General features: G+C 50.4%; 1 non-coding gene across 1 annotated transcript; it reads right to left on the reverse strand.

The window, feature by feature from the left end:
- Positions 1 to 12,841: 12,841 nt before the first annotated feature.
- Positions 12,842 to 13,005, reverse strand: LOC115029837 (U1 spliceosomal RNA). Its single transcript, XR_003835393.1, has one exon. It is a non-coding gene; the product is annotated as a U1 spliceosomal RNA (small nuclear RNA).
- Positions 13,006 to 26,738: the final 13,733 nt, after the last annotated feature.

Consider the following 26,738-nt stretch of genomic DNA (forward strand, 5'->3'; position numbering starts at 1 on the left):
AACCTTCTATTACAAAGAAAACATCCCTTTTATATCGTACATATGAGAGCCCATTCTGGACTCCCTGGCCCCATGACAGAGGGTAATGAGCTGGCAGATCAGGCTACGCGACTTGTGGCCACAGCACTATCCTCACCACTAGAGGCCGCCAAAAATTTTCATAGTAAGTTTCATGTTACCTCTGAAACACTTCGCCGGCGCTTCTCTTTAACAAGGAAAGAAGCCCGCGAGATAGTCACACAGTGCCAAAACTGTTGTCAGTTTCTGCCCACACCTCATTATGGTGTCAATCCGAGGGGACTCTCCCCCCTACAAGTTTGGCAGATGGATGTCACTCATATTGCATCTTTTGGTAAGACGCAATACGTTCATGTGTCTATTGACACTTGTTCTGGTGTGTTATTTGCAACTCCACTTTCAGGAGAAAGGACATCTCATGTAATTCAACATTGCCTCGAGGCCTGGAGTGCCTGGGGTAGACCAAAATGTCTTAAGACAGACAATGGACCTGCTTATACCTCAAATAAATTCAAACAATTCTGTGCACAAATGCAGGTGACCCATATCACTGGACTTCCTTATAACCCTCAAGGACAAGGCATCATTGAAAGAGCTCATCGAACGCTCAAATCCTATTTATTTAAACAGAAAGGGGGAGCGATAACAGAGTTGCCCCCTGGCCCAAGAGTGGCACTATCCATGGCACTCTTTACTCTAAATTTCTTAAACCTGGACGATGCAGGAAGGAGCGCTGCAGAGCGCCACTGCTCGGAACCAAAGAGACCAAAAGAATTGGTAAAATGGAAGGATGTGTTAACAAATCAATGGAAAGGCCCGGATCCTATCCTAATAAGATCCAGGGGAGCTGTTTGTGTCTTTCCACAGAGTGAACAAAATCCTTTTTGGATCCCGGAGCGGCTAACACGAAGTATAAACCAAGAAGATGATCATTCTCCTGACCTTTCTGTGGATAACCCTAGCGCCAACGATAAGGACACATGAGTTTCGATGGGGAATCATGTCAACCTTCCCACTTCCAATGCCGGTGATGTATAACGCCCAAGTTTTCCCTCGCTTGTTTACTACTGATAAAGAATTAGGCCTTCCGTTTTTGCCCTGGGATTCTCAAATAGAACGAGTAGTGGATAATAGAACTCACTACCTTCTGGGTAGCCTATGCTTTAGCATCAATGGGACGGTGCCCAGTTATATTGGGTTACATACTCAATCTATGTCAAATATTATTAATGGATGGACAAATGCTACACATTGGGGCGGGAATTTTACAGAATTATTTGGAACCTGGCCCCGGGCTAATTATTCTGAAGGTCTCAGACAACCAAAGTTGGCCCCGTTCTGCCATGCAAAGGAGGACTCGCATTCCCCTTTGCCTTGGTCAGGATGCCAATCTCGTATGGTGGGAAAAATTAGAGATTATTTTTCCATTTCCCCACCCTTATTAGATAACACAGGAAATGTTGTAAGCATCAATGAAGAAGAAAACTTGGGTTCTTCGGGGAGCCCTTTTGACCTTTGGATCTTGTGTGGCATTAATGGTAGTTGCACAGACTTGTCTCCTGTATCCATGCTTCTGGGAGGGAAGGTAGAGAAGGGAAGTCTGAGCTTCCCCTTAAATAAATCCAATAAGCATGGCATTCAGAGCACAATAATCCGCAAACCTATTATATCCTATTCCCCCGCACCAATATGCGTATGGCCCCCTTTTCTTTAGATTGTTAGTAATGCTTCCTTGCCAAGTAATTCCGATAAGCTTGATTGTATGATGCAGCCATGTTATTATGTTCTGTGCTGGAATGCTTCTGAGTTCCCCTTGGCCCTGGTAGCACGCCTGCCCCGATTTGTGCCTGTTCCTGTGGAGGCCCCAAGTTCAATGGCATTATTCAGAGAAAGGAGAGATTTTGGAATTTCTGCCGTAATTGTGGGCATCATCGCAGCCACCGCTGTAACAGCATCGGTTACTGCTTCGGCCCTGACCCTTTCGGGCACGGTGCAGTCGGCTGCCACCATAAATAAATTGTCCTCTACGGTGACCACGGCCATGGAGGCTGGACATCTAGCTTATACCCAGATTCAAGGCAGGTTATTGCTAGTGAATCAACGCATAGATTTAGTCCAAGAGCAATTAGATGTTTTGTGGCAAGTTGCCCAATTAGGGTGCGAAAGAAGATTGCCAGGTCTTTGTGTGACCTCTGTACAGTATGACAATTTCACACGGGCTGCTAATCTTTCTAAAGCTTTATCCCAGCATTTGTTACAGAATTGGACAGTTGAATTTGACCAGACCCTGCGGGAACTCCGAACAGCGATATTACAAATCAACTCCACCCGCCTAGACCTGTCCCTCACCAAAGGCCTCGCCTCCTGGATTTCTTCAGCATTTTCTTATTTTAAAGAGTGGGTGGGGGTGGGAATGTTTGGAGCATTTTTCTGCCTCGGACTGGGCTTTATGCTTTGGCTAATTTGCAAAATTTATAGTAAAAACAAGAGAGAAAAAATTATGATAACTCAGGCACTCATGGCCTTAGAGCATGGAAGGTCAGCGGAAGTCTGGCTTGCGGCACTAAAACGGCAGTAGATGTTAGCAGCCGGTCGCCGGCCAGGCAGCTCTTGCACCCTCAGCATCTCTATGCGTCGCACGAGGATGAGTGCCTGGTTTGAGCAGCCCATGAGGGTTGTTGAGCTAAGCATCGCACAGAGAGATACCCCCGCTCTCTCTGGGAAGCATGCCGTCTTGAAAAGGGTTGCCTGTCCTAGTGTCCCTTCCTCAAGAAAAACGACAGAGAGATCGGTCAGGAGTATGTCGGGTCCCACCTAGAGCCTAGACAAGACCCCTGCACATATCTTTTGTTTTTAAATTATCTTTGGGGATTCGGCCTCTACTTCCGCCCTCCTTGAATGGGTGGCTGGCTTGCCTTTGTATAGAAAAGGGGGAGATGTGGGGCGCCACCCCACATCGTCGCCATTATAAGATGGCGCCGACATCGCCTGCCTCTGGAGATGAACAAGTGATCCGCGCATGTGCTGGCATTAACCGTTCATGGTGCCAGGTGCCCGCCTGACAACGTCACCTCGGGTGACAAGAATTTGGCCTATAGGGAATCGCCACGTCCGAGGCGAGAGAAATCTCCTATTTAAGGGAGGCGGTTTTCAGGCTTGGGGTCTCCGCCTTGAGAAGCTGATGCTCTCCCTCTCAAGACGCATTAAAGCTTGCCACAGAAGGATCCTGTTTGTGTGCCGCGTTGTTTCTTGCTGGCGGGAAAATTAGCGCGGGACACTGAAGTCTCTCAACCTTCTCTGGTCCCCTGCTGACCTCAGACAAAGCCTCAGCCACAGCCTGGGTCCTTAGTTAGATTCACTGGGAGGAGGGTAGATACTCAGCAGGACTGTCCAGCTCTGCCCCCCCCCCCCCAAAGAACCTGGTTGAATTGGCCAAAGCAAAAGGAGGTTGCCGTTCCTGATCTGTGCAGATGATGATCTGTAGCAGAGCTGTGCAGCAGGCTTGGTTTCTTCCACAGGGGGCGCGAGCTACTTTTCTGAGTCCCACTGGCTGGCTCACAGTAGGTGACATGTGGGCCTCCGTGCCCCCCACAACCCCCTAATACCCCCTCCCCCCACAAATGTTCCTGCCAGGTCCTGGAGTGAACAAGCTGAACTGGCCTTCCTCTCTGGCAAGTAAAGGAACCTTGGTCAGGTGTTGATAGCAGGCTGGGCTCAGACTCGGCCTCTTCCAGGGCCTTGAGAAAGCTGGGCCTCAGTTTCCTAATCTGTAAACTACTCCCTCTGAGCTGGGGCTTGTCAGGACGTGGTGTGTTTCATTGATCCACCAAGAAGAAATTACAAAGAGCTGCACACAGATGAGTGGGCAGGGTAGAGGATGGTCAGACAGTGTGTTTCTACCTCAGAACCTAGAGGCGACAGAGCTGTGGTCGGCAATGTGAACACCGAGGACAGCCACCCTGATCCACCTACCTCCATTCCTCCCATCTCCTACTGATGCCTGCAAAAGGGCTCAGTGCTTGGGGTGCCGGCTTTCCTAGAGCCCAGCACAGTGTGGAGGCTGGCAGAGAGTGGGTTTCATGGAACACATGGAAGATTCCCAGTGTCCTGACATATGGTCAGGGCTGATTCAATAATGCCACCATTGTTAGTGTCCATTCGGCTGCTTGGGTCATCTTGTGATGTCTGGTTTGATATTTAAGGATATCATTGGCTGACAATGACATGGCGGATGGTGCAGAGCTAGGGCCAGGTCCTTGACCCCTCTGCCCACCCCTGGCAAGTTTCACACACGCACGCCAGAGGAAGGAACGACGGTGACTTTAAATGATAGTTCCATGCTCTGCCACAATGCTTAGCGCGTCTGACAAGCCATCAAAATGACTTTGCTGTGGCAAGCTTCATTAAAACGGGAGCGTGGAGCTCTAGTATGCAGACGGGGCCACTTTATTACTTTTTAATTTGTTTATAGAAAGCCCTTGTTTGGTGTGTGCCATCTTTACAAATAGAGACAAACGGGCCTGTCGCCTCCAAGCTCTGATATCCCTGGATGAACAGGCTGGACCCATGCTGGGCTCCACACTTGGTTACCTTTAATAGACGCTGACATGGCCTGGGATGAGGAGACAGCTCAGTCAGTAGAGTTTGCCACATGAGCACTAGGACCGGAGTTTAAAGGCCAGGTGTGGGCAGGCCTGGGGAGAGGGACAGAGACAGGCCGATCCCTGGGGCTCCCTGGGATCCCAGCTAGCCTTGTGAAGCAGTGAGCCCCAGTTTCAGTGAGAGACTGTATCAGAAGAAAGTAAGGCGGGGAGCAATAGCAGACATTGTATAAGAGACACTGACCTTCAGCTACACGCACACACATGTGCACACATATACATGTAATTACACATGTATGCACACAAGAGCACATGTACATACACAGACACACATACATGTATACACCTGAATGTACACATGCACGTACCCAAACACATGTACACACATGCATGTGCACACATGCATGCACATGTACACATACAAACACATTTGAATGAATGCCCATGTGTGTACACATCCATACACAGACAACATGCACACATCCATGCACATGTACACATACAAACACTTGAATGGATACACATGTGAGAACACATACATGCTCACATAAAACATGCACACATGCATACACATACACACATGTATGTATATGAAAATGTATGTATATACACACATGTGCATACATATACATGTACACACACAAACACACATACATGAACAAACCTGAATGCATATATCCACATACCCTAACACATGTACACATATACTTGAATGAATGCACCTGCATGCACGCATACATGCACACATATAACATGCCCACACGTGTACACATACACACAAATATATGCATGCATGCATGCATGCACATGAACATAAATACTTGCACACACACAAAGAATATGACATATTTTTCAAACTATGTAGAAGGCTGGGGGATGGGACAGAGAGTGTATGACTGAGTGACTGTAGGAGAGACTCGCAGTCTCTGGACTTCCCTCTTTGTCCTCTAGGTCCGTGACCTAGGCTAGTGGACACTCAGCCTCTGCAGCTCTGATGCTCTATGACTTTGTGCTTCCTGTGATTTTCCCACTTTGAAAGCCACAAACTAGCTGGGTGCGTAGGCACACACCATTAATCCCAGCACTTGGGAGGCAGGGGCAGGCAAATATCTGAGTTCAAGGCCAGCCTGGTCTACAGAGTGAGTTCCAGGACAGCCAGAGCTACACAGAGAAACCCTGTCTCAAAAAAACAAAAAAAAAGAAAGAAAGAAAGAAGAAAGCCACAAACTTCCATGAACCCCCATTTTCTCGGCTCCCCAAGGCAACCCTCTTCATTAGAATAAAACAAAATCCTCAAATCACCATGTGAATTTTGAAAATGGGTCAGATTAAGTGAGGAAGACCAGAGATGTGTCAGACCCTGACCCAAAGCCCCAACAGTGAATCAAAAAAGTGACCCTCTGTCTCAGCACCCACCCAGCTCTCTAGCTGCAACTGTCATGTATGACAGTGGGGATTGTGTGTGTGCACACATGTGTGCATGCACATGTGTGTGAGCGTGCAAGTGCTGGAGCCTGACACCCAGAGGTTATTGTCAGACACTGATTCTCAGGAGTGTTCACCCTGTTTTTTGAGACCTGAAACTCATCAAGAGCTATGCTGTCTGGCCAGAGAATGCCAAGGGTTCACACCTCCCTAGCACTGGGGCTACAAGCACACACCATGGCAGACTTTCTGGTGACTTGGAAGCAAAGCTGCCATAGCTCTGGTGGAAACTGAGATACTCACACAGTGTGTGCCAGGCCCTGTCCTTATCCTTGCGGGTTATGATTACCTCCAGGTATGATATTCCCCCACTTTATGGATGAGGAAACTGAGGCACAGAGAGATGAAAGGAAGGTGCCCACGGTTGCACTGCTACTGAGTGGAAGAAGCCAGAAAACAACGTGGGCGTCAGACCCCTCCTTTCTGCTCTCTTGGCAGGGGAAAGATCACCTCTGGCAGTTTAAAGTAAAGGTCTCTGCAAGGCGACAGGAATTCATTGTTGAGTTTTTAAGTTACAAAGACTATTGTGAGGGGCAAAAGATCAGAACTGTCCTGTTGAATGTCCTGACACCTGCTTTGACAGAATTCTCAGTGACAGAGGCTGGTGGGAGACAGCGTTTCACTTTGGCTAGAGGACATAAGGAGAAGGATGTTGGAGTCCCAGTTCTAAGACACTGGGTCCCAGCAAAAGTCCTCCTGACTTCTCTGCCTCTTCTCCATTTACTTAAAAAATGCCAGAAACCCAAAGACCTCTGGATGACTTTCTAGGGGTCACACAAACGTTCTCGGGAATGCAAGCCCACTCCGTTCAAGGGCCGTTCAATAGGACAACAGCCATGCCATTATAGTCTCAAGGAGACTAGAAGCCAAAGAGGAAGCCCAAAGGCTAGCTCCCTCCACAGGCTCAGTCACAGCCAGGGGCTATTTTGTGGCTAAATGTAGCTTCCACAGTGGGACCCTCACTTAAAGGTTTAAACTTGATTTCTTGAGGAAATCAAGAAAGAGAGAGAGAGAGAGAGAGAGAGAGAGAGAGAGAGAGAGAGAGAGAGAGAGAGAGAGAGAGAAAGGCCAAAAACACCCACCGGTCTTTTGTTTGGAGTTTGTGTGGGGGTTAGGGGGAGGAATCCTCTAACCTCTCAGAAACTCCTTAACTCGAGGAAAATGAAAATGGCGACCCCCTACCTGCCTCTCCTACTACCTTTTAAGCTAATGGCACAGGCGGAGGGGCAGCTTATTTGTATGCCTGCCCATCCTCCACCTCACTGTGCAGAACACAGGTGCCCCGCCCACCCACCCAGGGCATCACAGGACCAAATGGGAAGGAGGCCACTGTCCTGCAGGGGACTGTCCTGGAAATGAGTCTCCTAGCAGGTGGCCAGGGAAGGGTGGAGCTGGAGGCAGGGCGGGAGCTCCTCCTAGGGTCTGCGTTGGAGGCTTTCTACCAAGGGACAGCAGCATATTACAGCGATTGCCCCTCCCCTTGCTACAACTGAAAACCCACAGGGCTTTAGCAGCATATTTGTGTATCTGGCACTTTCTGCTCTCCTCCCCGTGGGGACCATAAGAGACTCAGAGAAAAGAAGCAACGTGGTCTCCCATAAATTCCAAAGTCAGTTCCAGAGTTAATAATAAATTAGCTCTAGCGGGGAGGACTAGGTGGGGTGCACCCATCAGAGTGGAGGGGGCCCCTCTAGAAGCAGCTTCTGGGGGTCAGGAAGAGGAATAGAAGCTCTGGGGACTGAGGGTGGACACACACACACACACAGCACTTCTGGGAGCCCTCCCCCAGGATGGGAAGGGATATAGCCGTTCTTATACCTCTCTGACTCCTTCTCAGGGGAGGAAGGGCACGGCCAGCCTGGGTTCCCACTTCCTGAGGAAGGACAGGATGCTGTTTTCTGAAACAACCAAGTTCCTTGTCTTTCTGGAAGATTCCGCCAAACCCATTCACCTCCCAGGAAGACCACACCAGGTAGAAGTCAACAGTCCCAACACCCGTGAGATTCTTTTATTTCTCCCAGACTTGGGGCTTCCTGAAGACCAGGGGCTCTGCTCTTAGGCAAGAAGCTCAATCGATTCCTATCAAAGTGATGATCACTGAGGGACACGGAGACTGTTGCAGGGACATTGGATAAGGTTAGTCTCCCAAGATGCTCCAGTATGGACAAGATGGCAGGATATAGAGGAGATGGCCATCATCACGAGGGGACAATGTGAGGACACTGTAGAGGCTTAACCTGTGACAGTGGGTTATGGGCAAGATGGCTGCCACCATGAGGACTCAAAGTGGCAGTGTGAGAACACTGGGTAGGGTTATCCCCAAGACACTGGGATGTGAGCAATATGGCTGCCCTGAAGTACAGGCAAGCTGCTATGCACTACGTCCAAGAAGACCTAAGATTACAACGAGAGGTGATGTAGTGGACTTGAGTTTCCTTTCTGAGCAGGTCGGTGGGAGGCAGTTTGCCTCCTACATCAAGAAGTGAAGCTCAAACCAGGCAGTGGTGGTGCATACTTTTAATCCCAGCACTTGGGAGGCAGAGGCAGGAGGATTTCTGAGTTCGAGGCCAGCCGAGTCTACAGAGTGAGTTCCAGGACAGCCAGGGCTACACAGAGAAACCCTGTCTTGAAAAACCAAAAAAAAAAAAAAAAAAAAAAAAAAAAGTAAAAAGAAGAAGAAGAAGAAGAAGGAAGAGGAGGAGGAGGAAGAGGAGGAGGAAAAGCTCCCATGGACAGGCGGAGCTCCAGCTGACCCAGGGGGTCACTAGTTGCTTCTCAGCCACTGATGGATTGGTGGCCCAGCTTACCTACCCCCAACCTAACAAACCACAAGGAGGGACCAGCCAGGGAGTCTTTGCACAAACCAATCAGGTGTGCTGCTCCAAGCAAGAGACAAGCAGAACCTAGGCAGCTATAGCCGCCTCCCCTCCTCCTCCTCTTCCTCCTTCTCCTCCTCTTCCTCCTTCAGCAAGATGGACAGACAGGAGAGGAGCTCTCATTTGCTGGTTAGGATAAAGTCTGTCCTCACCACACCAGGAGAGGCAGGACTCACTACCCTGGGCAGTATGAGAACCTGTTCATCCTTCATGAGGGAAACGGGGGCACAGCAGAAGGGTGGGGGGATCTGTCCACAGTCACCAACTGGCAAGCCACTGCCCTTTCTCCCTGCCCTTGACACACACACACACACCGCACACACACACACACCGCACACAAGCACCATCTGCTCTTTCAGCGCTGGGGTTTCCTTTAAAAATTATTTGTCTCAGGTGAGGTCTGATGTGGGCCGAGGGATGATATACTTGTACTGTGCTGGTCTGGAAAGAGCAGGGAGGGTGAGCTCCTGACACTTCTGGGATGCTAGGGACAGGGCCTCCTTCTGTGTCTGAGTTTCCTCCCAAGAAATATTCCTCTCTGGGCCTGTGGCTTCCTCTCAGGGCCTCTCTGCACTCTGAACCCAGGTCTTAGTCCCAGGACCTAGAGTGCTCCTGAAAGCCAGCAGACTTGATGGGGCGGGGAGAGGGGGGCTCGGGCTCGTGGGAAACTCAAGTCCGGGGTGAGGCTCTGCTGGAAAAGAGTCTGTATATAGAACCCAAGTCCCCCACATGGAGGTCTTTGGGGATGCTAGGGACCCTGGAGGAGCTGTTGAGACTTTTCCATAGTAAAAAAGGCTGGGGGTGGGATGGGAGAGGACACAGGGTGGGGGTAGGGGTGGTGAGAAGCAGATAAGGACACTGAACCCTCTGTACAGACAGCTGAGGGGTCTGAGCTGAACACAGACAGTGCTGGGCCTGGGACCTTGTCAAAAAACCCTGAAGAACAGAAACTCTAAAACCAGCCAGGCATCTTTAATCCCAACAGTGGGAAGGCAGATGGAACTCAGTGAGTTCGAGGCCAGCCTGGTCTACAGAGTGAGCTCCAGAACAGCCAGGGCTACGCAGAGAAACCCTGTCTTGAAAAAAAAAAAACAAAACAAAACACCAAAAACAAAGAAAAGAAAGAAAGAAAGAGAAGGCCTCTATAACCAAGTCAAATGTAATCAGGTCACCTGAGACGGTCACATTTTCTACCTACCAAGACTGTTTAGCCCACCATGCCACTAAAGGTTCCCTCCTCTGGGTTGGGTGACCCTACAACTCCTGGATGCAAGAAGCCTCTAGACATCTCTTGCCTTCTTGTTTTGGCTTGTTTTTTTGTTGTTGGTTTTTTTGTTTTGTTTTGTTTTGTTTCTGGTTTTGCAAGACAGGGTTTCTCTGTATAGCCCTGGCTGTCCTGGAACTCACTTTGTAGACCAGGCTGGCCTCAAACTCAGAAATCTGCCTGCCTCTGCCTCCCAAGTGCTGGGATTAAAGGCGTGTGCCACCACTGCCTGGCATCTCCTGCCTTCTTTTGTGGCTCTCTTTGTCCTAAGGAACTGAAGGTTGGGGAGTGGGGGGAGAGGATTCCCCATGAGGACTCATTTGGGGATGTCCGCAGCAGGAACATCTGGCCACTGGTATCCCTGCTTGGATTTCCTCCCCCACAGCCCCTCCTCCCAGCCCCAGAGCCATTTCCCCTAAAGTGTATTCACGCTGGGCGCTGAAGCCTCAGAGGCAATTGACTAGATTTCAATCAGAAATCCATCTCCCTTAAGGACAGCTTTGGATGAAAGGCACAAGTAACCTGCAATCTAGATGCTGATGCTGAGCCTGAAGGGGGAGCTGAGATGGCCTAGCCGGCCCAGCCCCCAGGTAGGGCAGAAACCCACTCAGCCTCCAGGTAACATGGGACAGCTAGGAGCTAGCCTGCTCTGCCACAGACCCAGTCCTGAGCTTGGTGGGAAGGTTTGTTAACCAGCTGTGACTGGGAACCCACACCATTGAGGATCCCAGAGACATAGCTAAAGAGTCACAAGTGTCCTTAAAGTCAGGGGAGGACTACAGGGTCAGACTTTGTCCCATCCACCCATCTCCACCCTCTTGACCAGTTGCCACCATGCCTCCTGGTCCTTCTCTGAGGCTGGACAGTGGTTAGGAAAGGGTCACTCCAAGAAAGAAGAGCTGCTTCCTGATTCTCTTTCTTGGAGACCCCGCAGGGCGGGCGAAGGAGGGGCCGCAGGGACATGAGGGACCCCACAGAGCATCGCTGGTAAATAATGCACGCCTCCCAGTCCTGGTTGCCGCAGGTAGCGTGTCAAAGTAATACCGCGAGACGGATTGCGGTGTAATCGCCATAATTTAGGGCCCCGTGGGTGAGGCCGTTTCGGAAAAGCTGCACACCCGGGTGGGCCAAGGTGACTGGAGCGCCTGCACCGGCTTTGACCTCTGGATTTCCTCCAAGCTAAGTGAGACCATAAAAAATTCAGAAGCCCAGGCTGTCTCCCAGCAAATGGGGTGTGGGTAGAGGGATTGTCCCATCCATCTAGACCTGGGCAGGATGGATGCTCTCGGGCCGGCAAGGAGAGAGATGCGCAGAGCCAAAGCTATCTCTTCCAGGTGTCTCAGAAGCACCGAACACGTGACCCAGGTGCCCGGCCACCTAATTATATTTTCATTAGAGTTCAGATGGTCCCTGTAAGGACTAGGTCCTAGGTGGCTGGCCCCTCCCCATCTGCACTAGGGAACAGAGACATTTCATGTTTTCACCCGGGTTCTCCCCAGGGACCTCTGCAGGGCTCCTCTTCCTCAGCCCACCCCCACCCCCACCCCACCCACCCCCCCACCCCACCCCCCGCCACCCAGGGAGAGTAGTTTGGGAGCATAGAGCTAGCAAGGGCCGGTATTTGAGTGAAACTTCATGATGCAAGCCATCTGGAAGCAAATGAGCAGGCCATGTCCCCCTACTCTCTGCTCCTGGTGACCTAGAGAGTGATATTCATGAGTTTCTCTCAAGGAAAGACAAAAATAGAAAAACTTATCAGACTCTGCAGCCCTGTCAAGTAGCATTAGCGGCCCAGCCACCCCACCTTGCTGCTGGGGGATGAGAGGGGGCTATTTCGTGAATCCGTAGGTAGAGGTGCCCTCATCCATTCATTATGTGGGCCCGGAGGCTTCTATTCCCTCCGCACCTGCCTCTAAATCATTTTATGTTTTGCAATAAAGAGATACCTCGGGTTTCAAGCTCTCCTGGGTCGGCAATCTGCTGATCTGCACCGTCCCTCAGCTCTGTGCCCCCGGCTCCCGGGTGCTTTGATGTGGCCTGGGTATGGGTTGGAGAACCAGCAGCCACCTCAGACGAGGTTCTGATTAAGCGACTTAGAGAGCATTCTTATGACAGAGCATTCCACCGCACCAGGAGAAAGGGAGACTTACGCGCGTGTGGACACGAGAGATGGCCAGGATATATTGTTAAGCAGAAAAGGGACGTCACAGAATAGCGTGTGAGGGACTATCTCATTTGCGTTCCGTTTTAAATAGAGGCTGTACATATTCACAAGCTTGCCTGTGCCTAGGAAATGTCTGGAGGGGAAAACAGAGACTGTTGAGACGTTGTCCCCAGGGGGAAAGGGGAGGATTTTAACCTCTCGTTCCTCAATTTTTTTTTAATTTTTATGAACTTTTTTTTAAGATTTATTTATTTATTATATGTAAGTACACTGTAGCTGTCCTCAGACACTCCAGAAGAGGGCATCAGACTTCATTATGGATGGTTGTGAGCCACCATGTGGTTGCTGGGATTTGAACTTGGGACCTTTGGAAGAGCAGTTGGCGCTCTTAACCACTGAGCCATCTCACCAGCCCCTCAATTTTTTTTTATTACAGGGGAGAGCGCGAACGCAGTCCCCCACTACCACAAATTATGCAGTCGAGTTTCCCGCATTTGGGGAAATCGCAGGGGTCAGCACATCCGGAGTGCAATGGATAAGCCTCGCCCTGGGAAAACCACCTTCGTGATCATGGTATCTCCCCTGCCAGGTAAGTATCCCTCAATTTTTTTTAACTGTTAATTTTTTCTGACAAATGATTGTATTAGTTCCATAGCATAAATATAAATATCTTTCAGAGAAAATGAGAAAGAAATCTGGCCTGACTCCTTCATACGCTATGAAGGTCCAAAGAGGGAGAGAGAGACTTTCCCAGGCCCCACAACACTCTCAGCCTATCCTGAGCTTCTCGTGGACTCTCCTACCAGACATACATCCCTACCAGCCCAGACTACACCCTGTCAGATGGGTGACCTGACAGGATGGAGTCCACCTCTGGAACCCAGATAAGCAGGAGTCCAAAGGCAAGAGTGAAGAGGCCATGGTCCTAAAGGTGGCAGCTATGGCAACACCCACAGGCTTCAGGAACATGGAGGAAGAGGGGGCAGAGAGAAGGTAAGAGCCAGAAGTTGTTGGGGGAGCTGTGATATGGCACACGCACACTCACTGCAGCTGTGGTCACCTGTGCAAGTGGAGCTAACAGGAGGAGTTACTATCCAAGCACACAGTGCTAAGTGGATTCAAGGAATTACACTGGGAGATCATGAAGGTGGGACAGGATGTGCTGGGAGTGGGGTGGGGGTGGGAGGGACAGGATGTGCTGAGGAGGACTAGGAAGGGCAACTGGGGTTGGCATGATCAAGACACATTGTATCCTTGTATGAAACTGTCAGAGAAGACAAGATTAAAAAGAAAGGAAGCAGAGACAGTTGTGGAAGTCCAGCCCAGTGGCCTACATTTGTCTATAGCCTTCACCTCACTTCTCCCAGGCCCCGCTTGCCTGGCTGGCAACTGAAGGCCCCATGCGCGCCTAGGTGGATAGCCATCTTGATTTGTCCAGGAGTGGATTCCCAGGATGTGGGATTTTCAGGGTTAAAACTAGGGCAGTGGCGGGGTGGGGGGTGGGGCAAATGGGGACAAGGGAGACCCACAGAAAGGTTTGGCAAAGATAGCTCTTAATAACTTAAGGGTGAAGCTTCTAGAAGGTGGAATCCCCGCTGAGCCAGCCAGCCTCTGCTCTGGCTCTCCTGAGGAGGGCTAATTTGTTAATTCATGGCCTGTCTGTTGCTTGAGCTGGCTTGCTCTCTCTCTCTCTCTCTCTCTCTCTCTCTCTCTCTCTCTCTCTCTCTCTCTCTCTCTCATGCACACAGCCCCTAGCATTTCTCAGTCCACCGAGAAGCACCTTGGCCCAGGCCCATCTGTCCCATCCAGAGCCCACTGTCACTTTTGAGCAACATAATCCTCAAGAAATTCCGAATCCTTTAATTACACACAGGGTGCGCGACAATCTCTCATCTCTCCCTCCTCACCCCGGGAGACAGAAAGGAAATTTCACACCCTACTGAACCCAGCTCTCTCTGATGTCAGCCTGGGGTTAAAAAGCAGGGACAGGCGCCCCTTGCCTCCTCCAGGTCCCGGTTTCTTCCTCCATGTTGAGATTCAAAGCATGCGTCTTAAAGATGATAATCAGGATGTTCTACACTGTACTCCATGCCCAGCAGGGTCCCCACCTCCCTACCTCCCGCCCCCTGGTTTCCCCTGCACTGCAGCATCCTGTCTCTGCAGCCAGCCACCTCCCTCACCCTGTCACACCTGAGACTGGCCACTCTCGGGAGACTGGGGACACACTGGACCTTGGAACTGGGAAGGGCCAACACTGAGAAAAAGTCAGGTCAATTCCTAGCCCTGTCCCTTGATAGCTGTGTGGCTTGAGATCTCTTTCTTTCCCTCTCTGGTTATACCCATCCATAAACAAAGCAACCTCCGGCACATGGGGGCATATGACAGGAATCCCAGAACCTGGGAGGTGGAGGCAAGGAGATACCCCGGCCAACTGACTGTTTCTTGGGGTTCTCTGATTCCCTGTCACCCCAGCCTTCCTCGCTCCAGTTCCAGGCAGGCTGGGAACAGAGTTAGGGAGGAAGGCAGATGACCCTTATTACTGTATGAAGCTGGCATATGATGCCCCAGCTGTCCCTTCATTCAGATGACTTTGAAACTTGTCCTGCGTGGTCCCTGGATGGGTGACATGTTGCAGAATTGGGCCTGAGGCTCAGGAAGGGAGTGATTTGTCAGTACAGCCTTCATAGCCTCCGTCCCCATCCTGCCTCTGCACCTCAAGATCACCTTCCCCCTCTTTCCCCAAGCCTCTGCTGTAGTTGGTATTATTTTGTAGCATTAGGGTCAAACCCAGGGCCAAGTTCTTGCTAGGGAAACGCCCTGACACTATGCCTCACCCCTCAGCCCCTTGCCACAAGGTACTTTGTAAACATCATCTTCCCTCTTCATAACAACCATTACCTGTTCTTATCCAAGGCTAAATGCCATGGAATCCTGGAGTGACCCAGACAGCAGGTCTTGATGGAGGCATCTTCCTCCCCCACTGCCTCCTCCTTCTTGCCTGGAAACGGCTGCTCTGCTAGTTGCCTTCCTGCGAGCGAGTGGTGGGAGCAGCAACTTGACTCCAGGCAGGGACAAGGGCCATGGAGCTGGGCCATCTGGGAAATGTCCTCTTCCCCAGTCACTTAGAGCCTTCCAGAACCCTTGTGGGGCACACCTCGGGGCTAGAGCAATCAGACATTGCCAGTCGAATTCGGTTTAAGTGCCAATATGTGGAGACCACTGGGGGAAAAGAAGCCTCCCTAGGTGCTGGAGATGGACTGAGCCTCTGCTTGTTCCCAAAGGGTACAGTGCCTTCCTGGGGCCCCAGCTGAGCCTTCCCTTGACTCCTGGAAGTGTTGGCTGATGTCAAATGAGATGGACCATCTGCCTAAGCCTGGGGGAGCCATGCTTCCTTCCAGCGTGGGGCAGAGTGAAGCTCTCAGAAGCTTTGTGCTTACCCATAGCTTTTATATATGCAGGGTTCCAAATCCACAGAAGCCTTCCTCTCTCTGTTTCCTGTCTCCCCTGCCCACCTCCCATTTCTCTCCCTGAAGACACCTGCTGCTGGTGCTGATTGAAGGAATCCTATTGCATGGGGTGTTGCTCAGTGGTAGAGCGCTGTCTGCCATGGATGCGTCTAGAGATATCCCACACAACTGAGAGCACAGACTGCCACACAGACTCCATCTTCCTTCTCTCTGGACTAATATATCCTGGAGGCCTTTCTATCTGAATGTATATGGAAACTCCTTCATCCCTCTTTATAGCACTCCACTCTGTCTCTGCTCCATGTGTGACGTAAGAATCCACAGTGGGCAGAGAATTTTGAGTTACTCCCAATCTTTACTTATACAAAACCTGCACCCTTAGAAATGTATCTATAGAAAGATACATTTCCTAACTATGTGTCTATGGTTAGAATTGCTGAGGCAAAGAGTATACACGCAGTTGTGACTCATACACACTTGTAGGTCATTGTGAGGCCACCCAGTTTCATGTAGGAAGGAATATAGCTAGTTGGTCTCACAATCCCCAAGAAGGGTAGAATTATTGTCCTTAATCCATGAGAACGAGAGGTTCAATTTTGCCCAGATAGCCCTTCCACTGATCATTTCATCCCATGTCAGGTAGGGGGCTACATGCCTTACACTCTTCAAATCTGTCCACCACACTAACATGCCAAGGTAGGAATCTGTTCACGTGGCCTTGTCACGTGGCCTCAACTCACAGACGAGCTGGCCATTGGCATTCTGAGAGGTCAAGCAGTATCCTCAGCATCACACAGCCAAGTGTGTGATTCCCCAGTGTGTCTGCAGAGCCCAGGCTGCCCCGACTACCTGCGACTTATGCTTTGCCTTGTGTGTGCCCCAAACTCCTCTGGGGATAAAGCAAAGTCCTCTCACTGTATTAGGCCCACGATTGTGAGGTCAGAGATTAGCAGAAAGTTAGAACTGGGAAGGACTGTAAAAGGTTTTTGAAAGGATATTTTCTGAAGCTGATGAGGTGGCTGAGCGGGTAAAGGTGATTGCTGCCAACCCTGATGATCTGAGTTCAATCCCTGGGACCCACATGGTGGAAGGGGAGACATGACTCTTGCAAGTTGTTCTCTGACTTCCACATGTGTGCGAGACACACACACACACACACACACACACACACACACATTTTTAAAACCTTTTCAAGGAGAAATTTCCTGTCCTGGGGCATGGACAGAGAGGATGGGAAGGTGGTGAGAGCCATGGTTCTATCTGCCCTGTGCTTGCTAGAGGGAGGAAGGTGGATACTCAGCTTTCCTACCTCTCATGGGAAGGTCTCATACAACAAAGAATTATTCTTCCCCAAAGTCCCATGCTGCCTCCTACTGAGGAACTGCAGAACCATTTCACTGTGTTATTAGGAGAGATCAGGAGGGACCCTGAAGAAGGGACTAGCAGAGAGCTATTCTAGGCCAATGCAGGGCTTAACATGGGCCTAGTGGCCCTGGCTGGACCAGAGGCTGAACCTAACCTACTGCTGCCTCTTGTGCACGTGTGAAACAAAGAGAACCAGACCCACTGATGTATTGTGGGTTGTCCTGATGCTGTTTGAATTCCGATGTTAATTCTACTTCCTCAAGAGTGGTGGCCCACGTAGTCGAGCAGTTGATCACATATCTCAGGTGATCTCGTATGAACCTTCTCCCTATTCACTGGTCAATAAAGGATAGAGCGTGTGATTGGGCAGTGGAGGGAAAAGGTGGGACTGGAGGTCTTTGAGGGTGGGGGCTGTGGGGCATTGGGCTATACACAGACAGTCTGGTCACCAGTCAAGTTGAGGTGTGAAACCCCAGGACCCGGTGGTGATAATTCACCTATATGGAACGGTAGGCGTTCCCTCATGTCTCCTGGAACCCTGGTTCCTGTTGAAGTTACCACCCCCACAGTCCCCACAGGAGAAGCTATGGCTAGTAGTCTCATAGACAATGTCCCAAGCATCTGACCTTCAGGCTAAACTCCTCCTGGTTACCTAGCAACACCAAGATAACAGCCCACCATGAGAGGGGATGCTTGGCCCCACCTCACTCTCTCCTCTCCTTGTTCTCTCTTACTCTCTCTCCTCTCACTCTCTTACTCTCTCTCCCTCTTACTCTCTAGCCTTTCTTCTCTCTCTCCTTTTCCTCTTCTCTCCTCTTGGCCATGGCCAGTCTCTCTCTCTTTCTACCTTCTCTCCTTTCCCCCTGCCTTTCTACAATAAAGCTCTAAAACCATAGACAGTCTCTGTTCATCAAGGCCTGCTGTGCTTGGACAATGGGATAGGCTTTCCTCTAATGAGCCGTTTCTAATTTCCCCGATAGAAGACCTTCCTGTGCTCCAGCCACGGACCAGACTAAGGACTCTCGCCTGTGTGGGAACCTCTCTTCCTCTGCCCTCTCTCTTGTAACTCCGGGGCTGAGGGTGTCGCCCTAGGGCCCTTGGTATGGGGGCTGCCCCTTGTCCACCCCCATCAAGTGGGGTCCAGTGGCTTGACACAGCCAGATGCCCACCCGGGGCCGAGTGGAAAGCGTCTGGCAGCCCTCCTGAGTCTGCCTGCCCAGAGCACAGGAGGCACTCTGGCCAGACATGGGCTCTTTCCCTCCCCCCTCTTTCCCCTACCCCCATAGCCCACAGGGGACAGGTAGGGAGAGAGTTATGAGAAGGGAGAAAAGCTACAAATAGCAAAGGGTCTCATAGCTGGGGGATGCGTTATAGAGTGCCAGTTCTGCCCAATCTAGGCTTATCACTTATAAATTGAATAATTAGATTGTGTGGTATTTTCGTAAGGGATTATTGGAGTTGGAAATCACTACAACACCAATGTGTGTTAGTGGAGGAGGAGGAGGAGGGAGAGGAGGAAGAGGAGGAGGAGAAAGGGGATCTTTGTATATATTTATGATCAGCTAAGTTCTGTGATAATGTAATTCTGCCATAAAGGAGACAAACTCCAAGCCTCTAGCTAGAGAGGGAGATTTGGAGAGATGGGGTTAAGTGGGGCGGATCTGGGGAGAAGGCTAGCACCCCAGGAGGGAGCTTCTCTGGGAAGCTGCTAGGTCTATTACAGGTTCTCAGGAGAAGTACAGTCTGCCTGACTGACCACTTATGTATTTTAGGACCTAAGTACGTTCACAATACTTTACCCAGGCTATTCCCTGCCCACAGTGACTTTCTAGGGCTGTGGAGACCCCAAGTACTGAATGCAGCTCAAAGCTCCCTGTGAGGCTTTCCCTGCCCCCGGTATTACACCAGTTATGCAGGGGTGAGGTCATATCTGTGTATCCCCATGAGTTCTATGCCAATGTCAGACAATTGGATAGATGGATGCATAATAGGATGAAGGAAGGAATAATAAATGGATGAATAGATAGGTGGGTGTGGGTAAGTAGGTAAATGGATGGGATGGACAGACAGATGATGGGTGGATGGATGGATAGATAGATAGATAGATAGATAGATAGATAGATAGATAGATAGATGAGTTGGTGGGTAGAAGGATGGGATGAGATGGATGGAGGAGCCAGGGGGAGGGATAACATGAATAGGTAGGTAGATGGATGGAGTGAGTGAATTAATCAATGATGGATGGATAGGTGAATGGATAGAGTATGAGTTGATGAGTGGATGGATGGGTGGATGGAGTGATGGAATGATGGATTAAGACCTGTCTGAGCAAGCTGAAGAAAGAGAGCATAACCTCTTAGCTCCCTGGATGTGGTCCCATAAGGATGAATAAGTAATAGTGCTCTTATTGCCCCCACTTAGGCTCAGAGAAACAATGTATCTACTTAGTTCTTCTCATTCAGACAAAGGCAAAGCGGCAGAGCCAAGTCTTGAGCCTAGACAGTCTAGCTCTGGATCCAAGGTATCCATCGTATATGATTTACAAAGACTCAAGCTGAGAATAAAAGTCCAAGCCTGGGAAACAGGATCAGGACACTGGAACTGCTATCTGTTGACCTCTGGTCTGTTGCTGCAGCCCCGCCCACTCACTACCCTCCACCACAACCAATCTGCTTCAACCCAAACAAAATGTACTAGCCAGATGGAGGGACAGCGTTCTCTTCTGGAGACATGCTGAAGTGCGGGCTGACAGTAGATGTTACCCCTCTGACTCCCGGCCTGTCCCAGCTGAGTGGACTCTGGGCGGGAAGCCAGCTGTGGCTTGCAGTGCCCCTCTCTCTGCTGCGCCTCCTCCCTCCCCCGAGTCACACTCCACATGCTCAGATTCCTTTGTGGTGGGTGTTTTGATTAATTTTATTCTAATTAATTCAGTAATCTCAAGCTGTTTGCAAAATCTGCACCAAGCTCCTGCTCTGTGATGGATCTGCAGAAGCGGCTGCAGACAAGCTCGTTCAACTCTTAGTTCAGCATGTGTGTGTGTGTGTGTGTGTGTGTGTGTGTGTGTGTGTGTGTGTGTATCTCGCAGCTGGAAAAGTGGGCTGGGCAGGCTGGAGACATTGCCCCTGGCTTCTTACTATCATTTCCTAAGTGCCCTTGTGTGCAAGTGCTGGGACTTGATGGTTGTGTTTGGAGAACAGAGACCAGTGTGTGTGTGTGTGTGTGTGTGTGTGTGTGTGTGTGTGTGAACAAATTAAGGAAGTCCATTCTTTCCTTCCATCTCCTCTCCTCACTGGAAGGGGCATCTTCAAACTCCACCCACAGCTAAAATACAGAGCGCCTCCTAGCTGCCCTTAGTGTTACCTGCCAGCATGCAGAGACTTATGATTCCCATCCATTTATTCCTTCCCCAGAATTGTGCCAAAGCCTGAGGGGAGGGGCACGGGATCTCCAGCCCTGATACCACAGGCCCAATGCAATCATGGCTCCGTGGTCAGATGTCTGCCCACCTGGATTTCTCTGCCTGTGCTTGACACCCAACACACACACACCCACATCCCCCACACCCCACCCCACCCCTGCCATTCTAAGTCCTGAGTTCCCTTCTCTCTCTTTTTTTTTTTTTTTGGTTTTTCGAGACAGGGTTTCTCTGTATAGCCCTGGCTGTCCTGGAACTCACTTTGTAAACCAGGCTGGCCTCGAACTCAGAAATCCTCCTGCCTCTGCCTCCCAAGTGCTAGGATTAAAGGCGTGCGCCACTACGCCCGGCTGAGTTCCCTTCTCTTATTCCCTGTTCCTCCACGCACTTTTACCCATCCCATGTAAATCATATTTGATACATTTTTTTCCCTTGAAAACCTACATTTTTCAGTTTCTTGATAACCTTGCCCATTGGTCTCTCTCAGAGGTGAGGCTGCAGAGCAGGGACCCTGGCTGGGCAGCTCTCATTGCTAAGGGCACAGATGCAAGTCTAGATGACCTCCAACATCAGTCAGAACATGAACTTCAAAACTCAGTTTTAAAAGTTCACCAGTTTGAGCTGGGTGTGGTGGTGACTCCTGAAATCTCAGCACTTGGAAGGTAGAGGCAGGAGGGTCAGGAGTTCAAGGTCACCCTCTGATACATTGGGAGTTCAAGACCAGCCTGGGCTACTTGATACCAATGAGTGTGTGTGTGTGTGTGTGTGTGTGTGTGTGTGTGTGTGTGTGTGTGCGTGCACGCGCTCGCGCACGCGCGCGAGTGTCACACTTCTATAATCATAGGACTCAGAAGACTGAGGCAGGTGGATCACTTTGATTCAACTTCCAAGCCAGACAAGACTAACTATATTGTGAGACCCTGCCCTAAAATCACAGAAGTATATAAATATATAACAACAAAACCAAAAATGGACAAATAAGCTCTCGAGTTTCTGGTTTTCCTGACTATCTCTCCAGACCAGACTCTTTTTGAACCTGAACCCCTTTCTCTCTCTCTCTCTCTCTCTCTCTCTCTCTCTCTCTCTCTTTTGGTTTTTCGAGACAGGGTTTCTCTGTATAGTCCTGGCTGTCCTCGAACTCAGAAATCTGCCTGCCTCTGCCTTCCGAGTGCTGGGATTAAAGGCGTGTGCCACCACGCCCGGCTCTGAACCCCTTTCTTTACCAGAAGCTATCCAGCTCCTGGGGACAGGGTACAGCATTTTGTCCAGTATCCAGCTCAAGTCAGGTGCTCAGTAAATGTACAAGTTAGCAACTGTGTCCAGCAAGGACCAAAGCTGTGCAGGGTTACTGATAACTCAGATCTTACTGTGATGTCCTCAGCTGGCATAGAGTAGGGTCCCACGGGGAGTCATCTAAGCACACTGGTGACAGCTTACACACTTGTCACCCTCACCTCCTTGGCCCCGCCATCCCCTGCTTCATTAGCTTGCTACAGCCTCCCCCTCGTTTCTCTTTCTTAACGGCTGCTGCGTTCTGAACCGGAGCATCGGAAAGAGCTTTGTGCAATTACCGCCCACCCCCACCAGCCCAGATCACTGAGCCTGGGGGATTAGTGTCAGGAGATTGGCTGGGTAATGGGTTCTGGGCAGTAGGACACAGGCCCTCGACTGAGACATGATTATGCGGGTTACTCTTCCTGGGCCCAGACACAGCCACAGACCTTGGCAAGCAGGTGTCTACCCGTGTGGGGCCCGGAGGCCCAGTTCTATGGAATCGTCTTCGCTTGCTGTAAATATATATGACAGGAGATGGTCTCCTTTCCCCTTTCCCTTCTTTTTCTTGTAGTTAGCAAACACCGCAGACCCTCGTGAGTCACAAAAGCTTTGTGATATTACACGGGAATATAGGAGGGAAACTCCATATTTCCGCCTGTCAAAGGTTTGGTTTTCTTATTTATTTACTAGCGTGCCACTGGGTAAATTGAACCCTGAACAATATTAAAAGGAAATAAACATATCTCTCAGTTGCTCACGGACCCAGCACTCACCAGGGAGCTGGGCTAGCTACAAGCTTTCCAGGCTGGGGACAAAGTCACAGCTGGGAGGGGGTGGAGGGGAGGGCTCTTGACTGTAACTCCTCACTGCCAGCAGCCTGCAAGACCTACTGCTGACACACATGGCCACACAGCGTCCTCTTCAGTTCTCAGGTGGCAGGACAGTTCTGGTCTGACCCTCATCCTCCCATCAGTTACAAAACACACCACACACATACACACACATACACACACACAACACTCACACATATACACACTATATACACCACACATACACAACATACACACATACACACACCACACATATACAACACACACACATATACACACGCCACACATACACACAGTACACATACACCACACACACACACACACACACACACATACACCACACATACATATACACATACCACACATGCACACACACATACACACACGCCACACATATATACATGAACAAATACATACACACACACCACAGACACACATATATACACATACATACATACACCACACATATACCACACACACATACACACACACACACACACACACACACACACATACAAACAAACAAACACACAGCGAGCAGGAATAAAGGAGAGAGTCCCCCTCCCACCAGGTCCCTTCCACTCTGAAAACCTTGATAGATGAGCTTTGTCGGAGCCTCTATATATTTGAAAGGTGTGTTTAAACTTGCTTAATTTGGGCCACTGGATTTTGACTCAGTGGGCAAAGGTGCTTGCTGCTAAGCCTGATACCCCAGGTCGGTCCAAGCACTGATCCCCACCTAGTGGAAGGAGAGAAATGGTTTCTGAAAGCTGTCCTCTGGCCTCCACACCAATGTCATGGTGTGGTCACACACACTGGGTAAATAAATATTTAATAAATTCAAATAAATGTGCTGAATTCCAGCTGGCTCGGGGGATGTCAGGACCAGCAGGGCTTGCCTTATCTCCTCCTGCAGAGGGGCCCTGTGGGAAACTCAGTCTCACCTGAGTAGTGGGTCTGCCCCGCTCCCCTCCCCCATCAGTGCCTGGTTTCTAGGATGATGAAGAGACCTGGGTCCTGCCCGCCACTGCCCACTGCACAATGAAAAGTGGGGGCCTGTGGCACTCCCTCTGCAGCAGGGCAAATAGCAGAGGTATGGGCCCAAGTCTCCTCTGTGGGACTAATGTCTCTTCTCCTCTCTCCTCGGAGCTAAGGAGGAGTAGAAGGATATATAGCTCCCCAGGGGCCACAGGGTCTGAAATCCTGGGATTCTCCTAGAAAAGGTAGGGATCCCCAGTGGGCAATCTTGGCATGGTTCAGGGCCCAGCTGGGGGATTGGAGGGCAGAGAGAACACAGCCCCCAAGCCAGCAAGGCCTTCCCCCACATCTAAGCCCACAGCCACCTCACAGTTCCTCCCTGAGCCCGCCTGTTCCTGGACCTGTTCTTCCCCCCACCCCACCCCCCACCCCATCATGACCACAGCAGGTGGTGGTTACAGGAATGCCAGCGAAGCCTGGGGGCTAAGAAAGTGGAATATGGCTCAGCCACGTCACCATAAGAACCAGGGGCACGGGCTGGTGAGATGACTCAGCAGTATGAGCACTGACTGCTCTTCCGAAGGTCCTGAGTTCAATTCCCAGCAACCACATGGTGGCTCACAACCATCCGTAATGAGATCAGATGCCCTCTTCTGGTGCATCCGAAGTCAGCTACAGTATACTTATGTATAATAATAAATAAACCTTTGGGCTGGAGCAAGCAGGGACTAAGTGAGTAGGGGCTGACTGGAGCAAGTGGCAGGGCACAACCAGAGCGAGTGGGTCTGAGCAGGGGCAGGGGTAGGTGGGGATGCACAACTGGAGTGAGCAGAGGTCCTAAATTTTCAGTTCCCAACAACCACATGAAAGCTCACAACCATCTGTACAGCTACAGTGTAGTCACATACATAAAATTAATAAATAAATCTTTGGAAAAAAAAAAGAACCAGGGGCACACAGTGGCAAGGCTGGTAAGCAAGGGCTCTGGAGCCGTCCTGCCTAGGTGTCGGTCACAGAACTATCTCGAAGAAGCTGAGCAGCCCATCTGTGCCTGGATTTCCTTATTTGCCAAACAGAGGCATCGAATGCCAGGTGTGGTGGTGCACGCCTTTGATCCCAGCACTTGGGAAGCAGAGGCAGGAAGATCTCTGTAAGTTCAAGTCCTGCCAGTCTTTGTTAGGGTTTTACTGCTGTGAACAGACACCATGACCAAGGCAAGTCTTATAAAGCCAACATTTAATTGGGGCTGGCTTGCAGGTTCAGGGGTTCTGTCCATCATCATTAAGGTAGGAGCATGACAGCATCCAGGCAGGCATGGTGCAGGAGGAGCTGAGAGGTTCTATATCTTTATCTGAAGGCTGCTAGGAGAAGACTGGCTTCCAAGCAGCTAGGATGAGGGTCTTAAAGCCCACGCCCACAGTGACACACCTACTCCAACAAGACCATACCCACTCCAACAAGCACACACCCACTCCAACAAGGCCACACCTCCTAATAGTGCCATTTCCCCAGGCCAATCAGCATAGTGAGTTCCAGGCCAGCCAGAGCTATATAATGAGGCCCTGTCTCAAATCAACCAAACAAACAAACAAAAAAAAAACCAACCAAACAAAAAGCCTAGAGGTTCTGGGAGTTTGGAGCAGAGCATCTGGCTGTCATGGAAGCCCACAGAGTGTGCCCCCAAGGTCTTGGCTCCCCTTTTTGTGAGGACCACTGTGTTCTGTATGAAGAACAGCACCAGGTGGCACAGTAGGAAGCACGGGCATCTGAAGGGACTGAGGGACCAGATGTCAGGAAGGCAGACACTCAGCACTGGACATTTCTGGGTGGCCAGCCTTAACCGATGGGGTTTCAGAGGCCCTAGATCAGCGCAGCCTCTTTCCACTGTCTTCTCTGGTCATGTAACTTCTCAGTCAGCGACATGACCACACAGGACCACAACTATATTTCCTGGCTTCCCTTGCAGCTATACAGAGCCATGTTAATAAATTCTGAGCCACATGGTTCTATGGGAGAGAGAAGTGGGGGAGGGGGACCACATCCTGCCTGGGAGGGGCTTCCGGAATGAGTGCTGTCTACATCAGATCCCCTGAGGGGCTACAAAGATGGCAGGGGTGGGGGTGGGCTGGGAAGAAGGGTGACAGGCTGTAACAGACAAATGCTGCATGTCAGGATGCTCCAGAGAGGGAGAGAGAAAAACTGCCACCCCAGAGGCTGAAGGTTCTGCTGAGGGGGAGGAGCAAGACTCTGAGTGACTGTGAATTCTCTGTGAGTTCGAGGCCAGCCTGGTCTACACACACACACACACACACACACACACACACACACACACACACACACACACCACTAGCGTTCTGACTAGGCAGCAGGTTGGTAAGGCTCCAGTGTGGCATCAGGGTTGGGTTAGACCTCATGGGGAGCCCCGGAGCTTGTGTGCTGGATGCTTGGTATCCTATGTGGCACATCTTAACTCCAATGTCAATGCCACGAGCTGAGCTGAGCATATGGTCAAACTTCCCAGGGGGCAGAGAGCAGGCTAGGGGACTAAACCATTTGCTGACAGCAGTGGGTGGTGGCGGGGCCAAACTGGAACCTAAACATTGGCACTTCAGCCTGTGTGTCTACCTTGTCTTCCCAGGGCCACAGGTGTCATAGGGACACCTCATGACCTTAAGCCTTTGAGCTTAAGCAATGCAGGGATTATACTCCTGGGGGGGGGGGACATGGGATGGGACTCCCCAAAGAGGCAGAGACCAGAAAAATGCTAAAAAAGAAGTCCCTGAATTTCCTCAGAGCCCCTCTTAAGTTTCTAGGGTCCTATACCACCAGACTATTTTGATACCAGTATCATTTTTACAGGATTATTTGTAAACTGATTCGTACTCCTGTTACAGATAAGGCCCAGAGAAGGTAAGCAACTCACCTGAGGTTGCCCAGCTCATGAACTATAGAGTTTTGTTCCCACCCTGTTCGGCACCGACCTTAGCCCACTTAAAGCTG

Source organism: Mus caroli, unplaced genomic scaffold (assembly GCF_978045245.1).
Source record: "Mus caroli unplaced genomic scaffold, Mus_caroli_1 scaffold_18, whole genome shotgun sequence".
Taxonomy (NCBI): domain Eukaryota; kingdom Metazoa; phylum Chordata; class Mammalia; order Rodentia; family Muridae; genus Mus; species Mus caroli.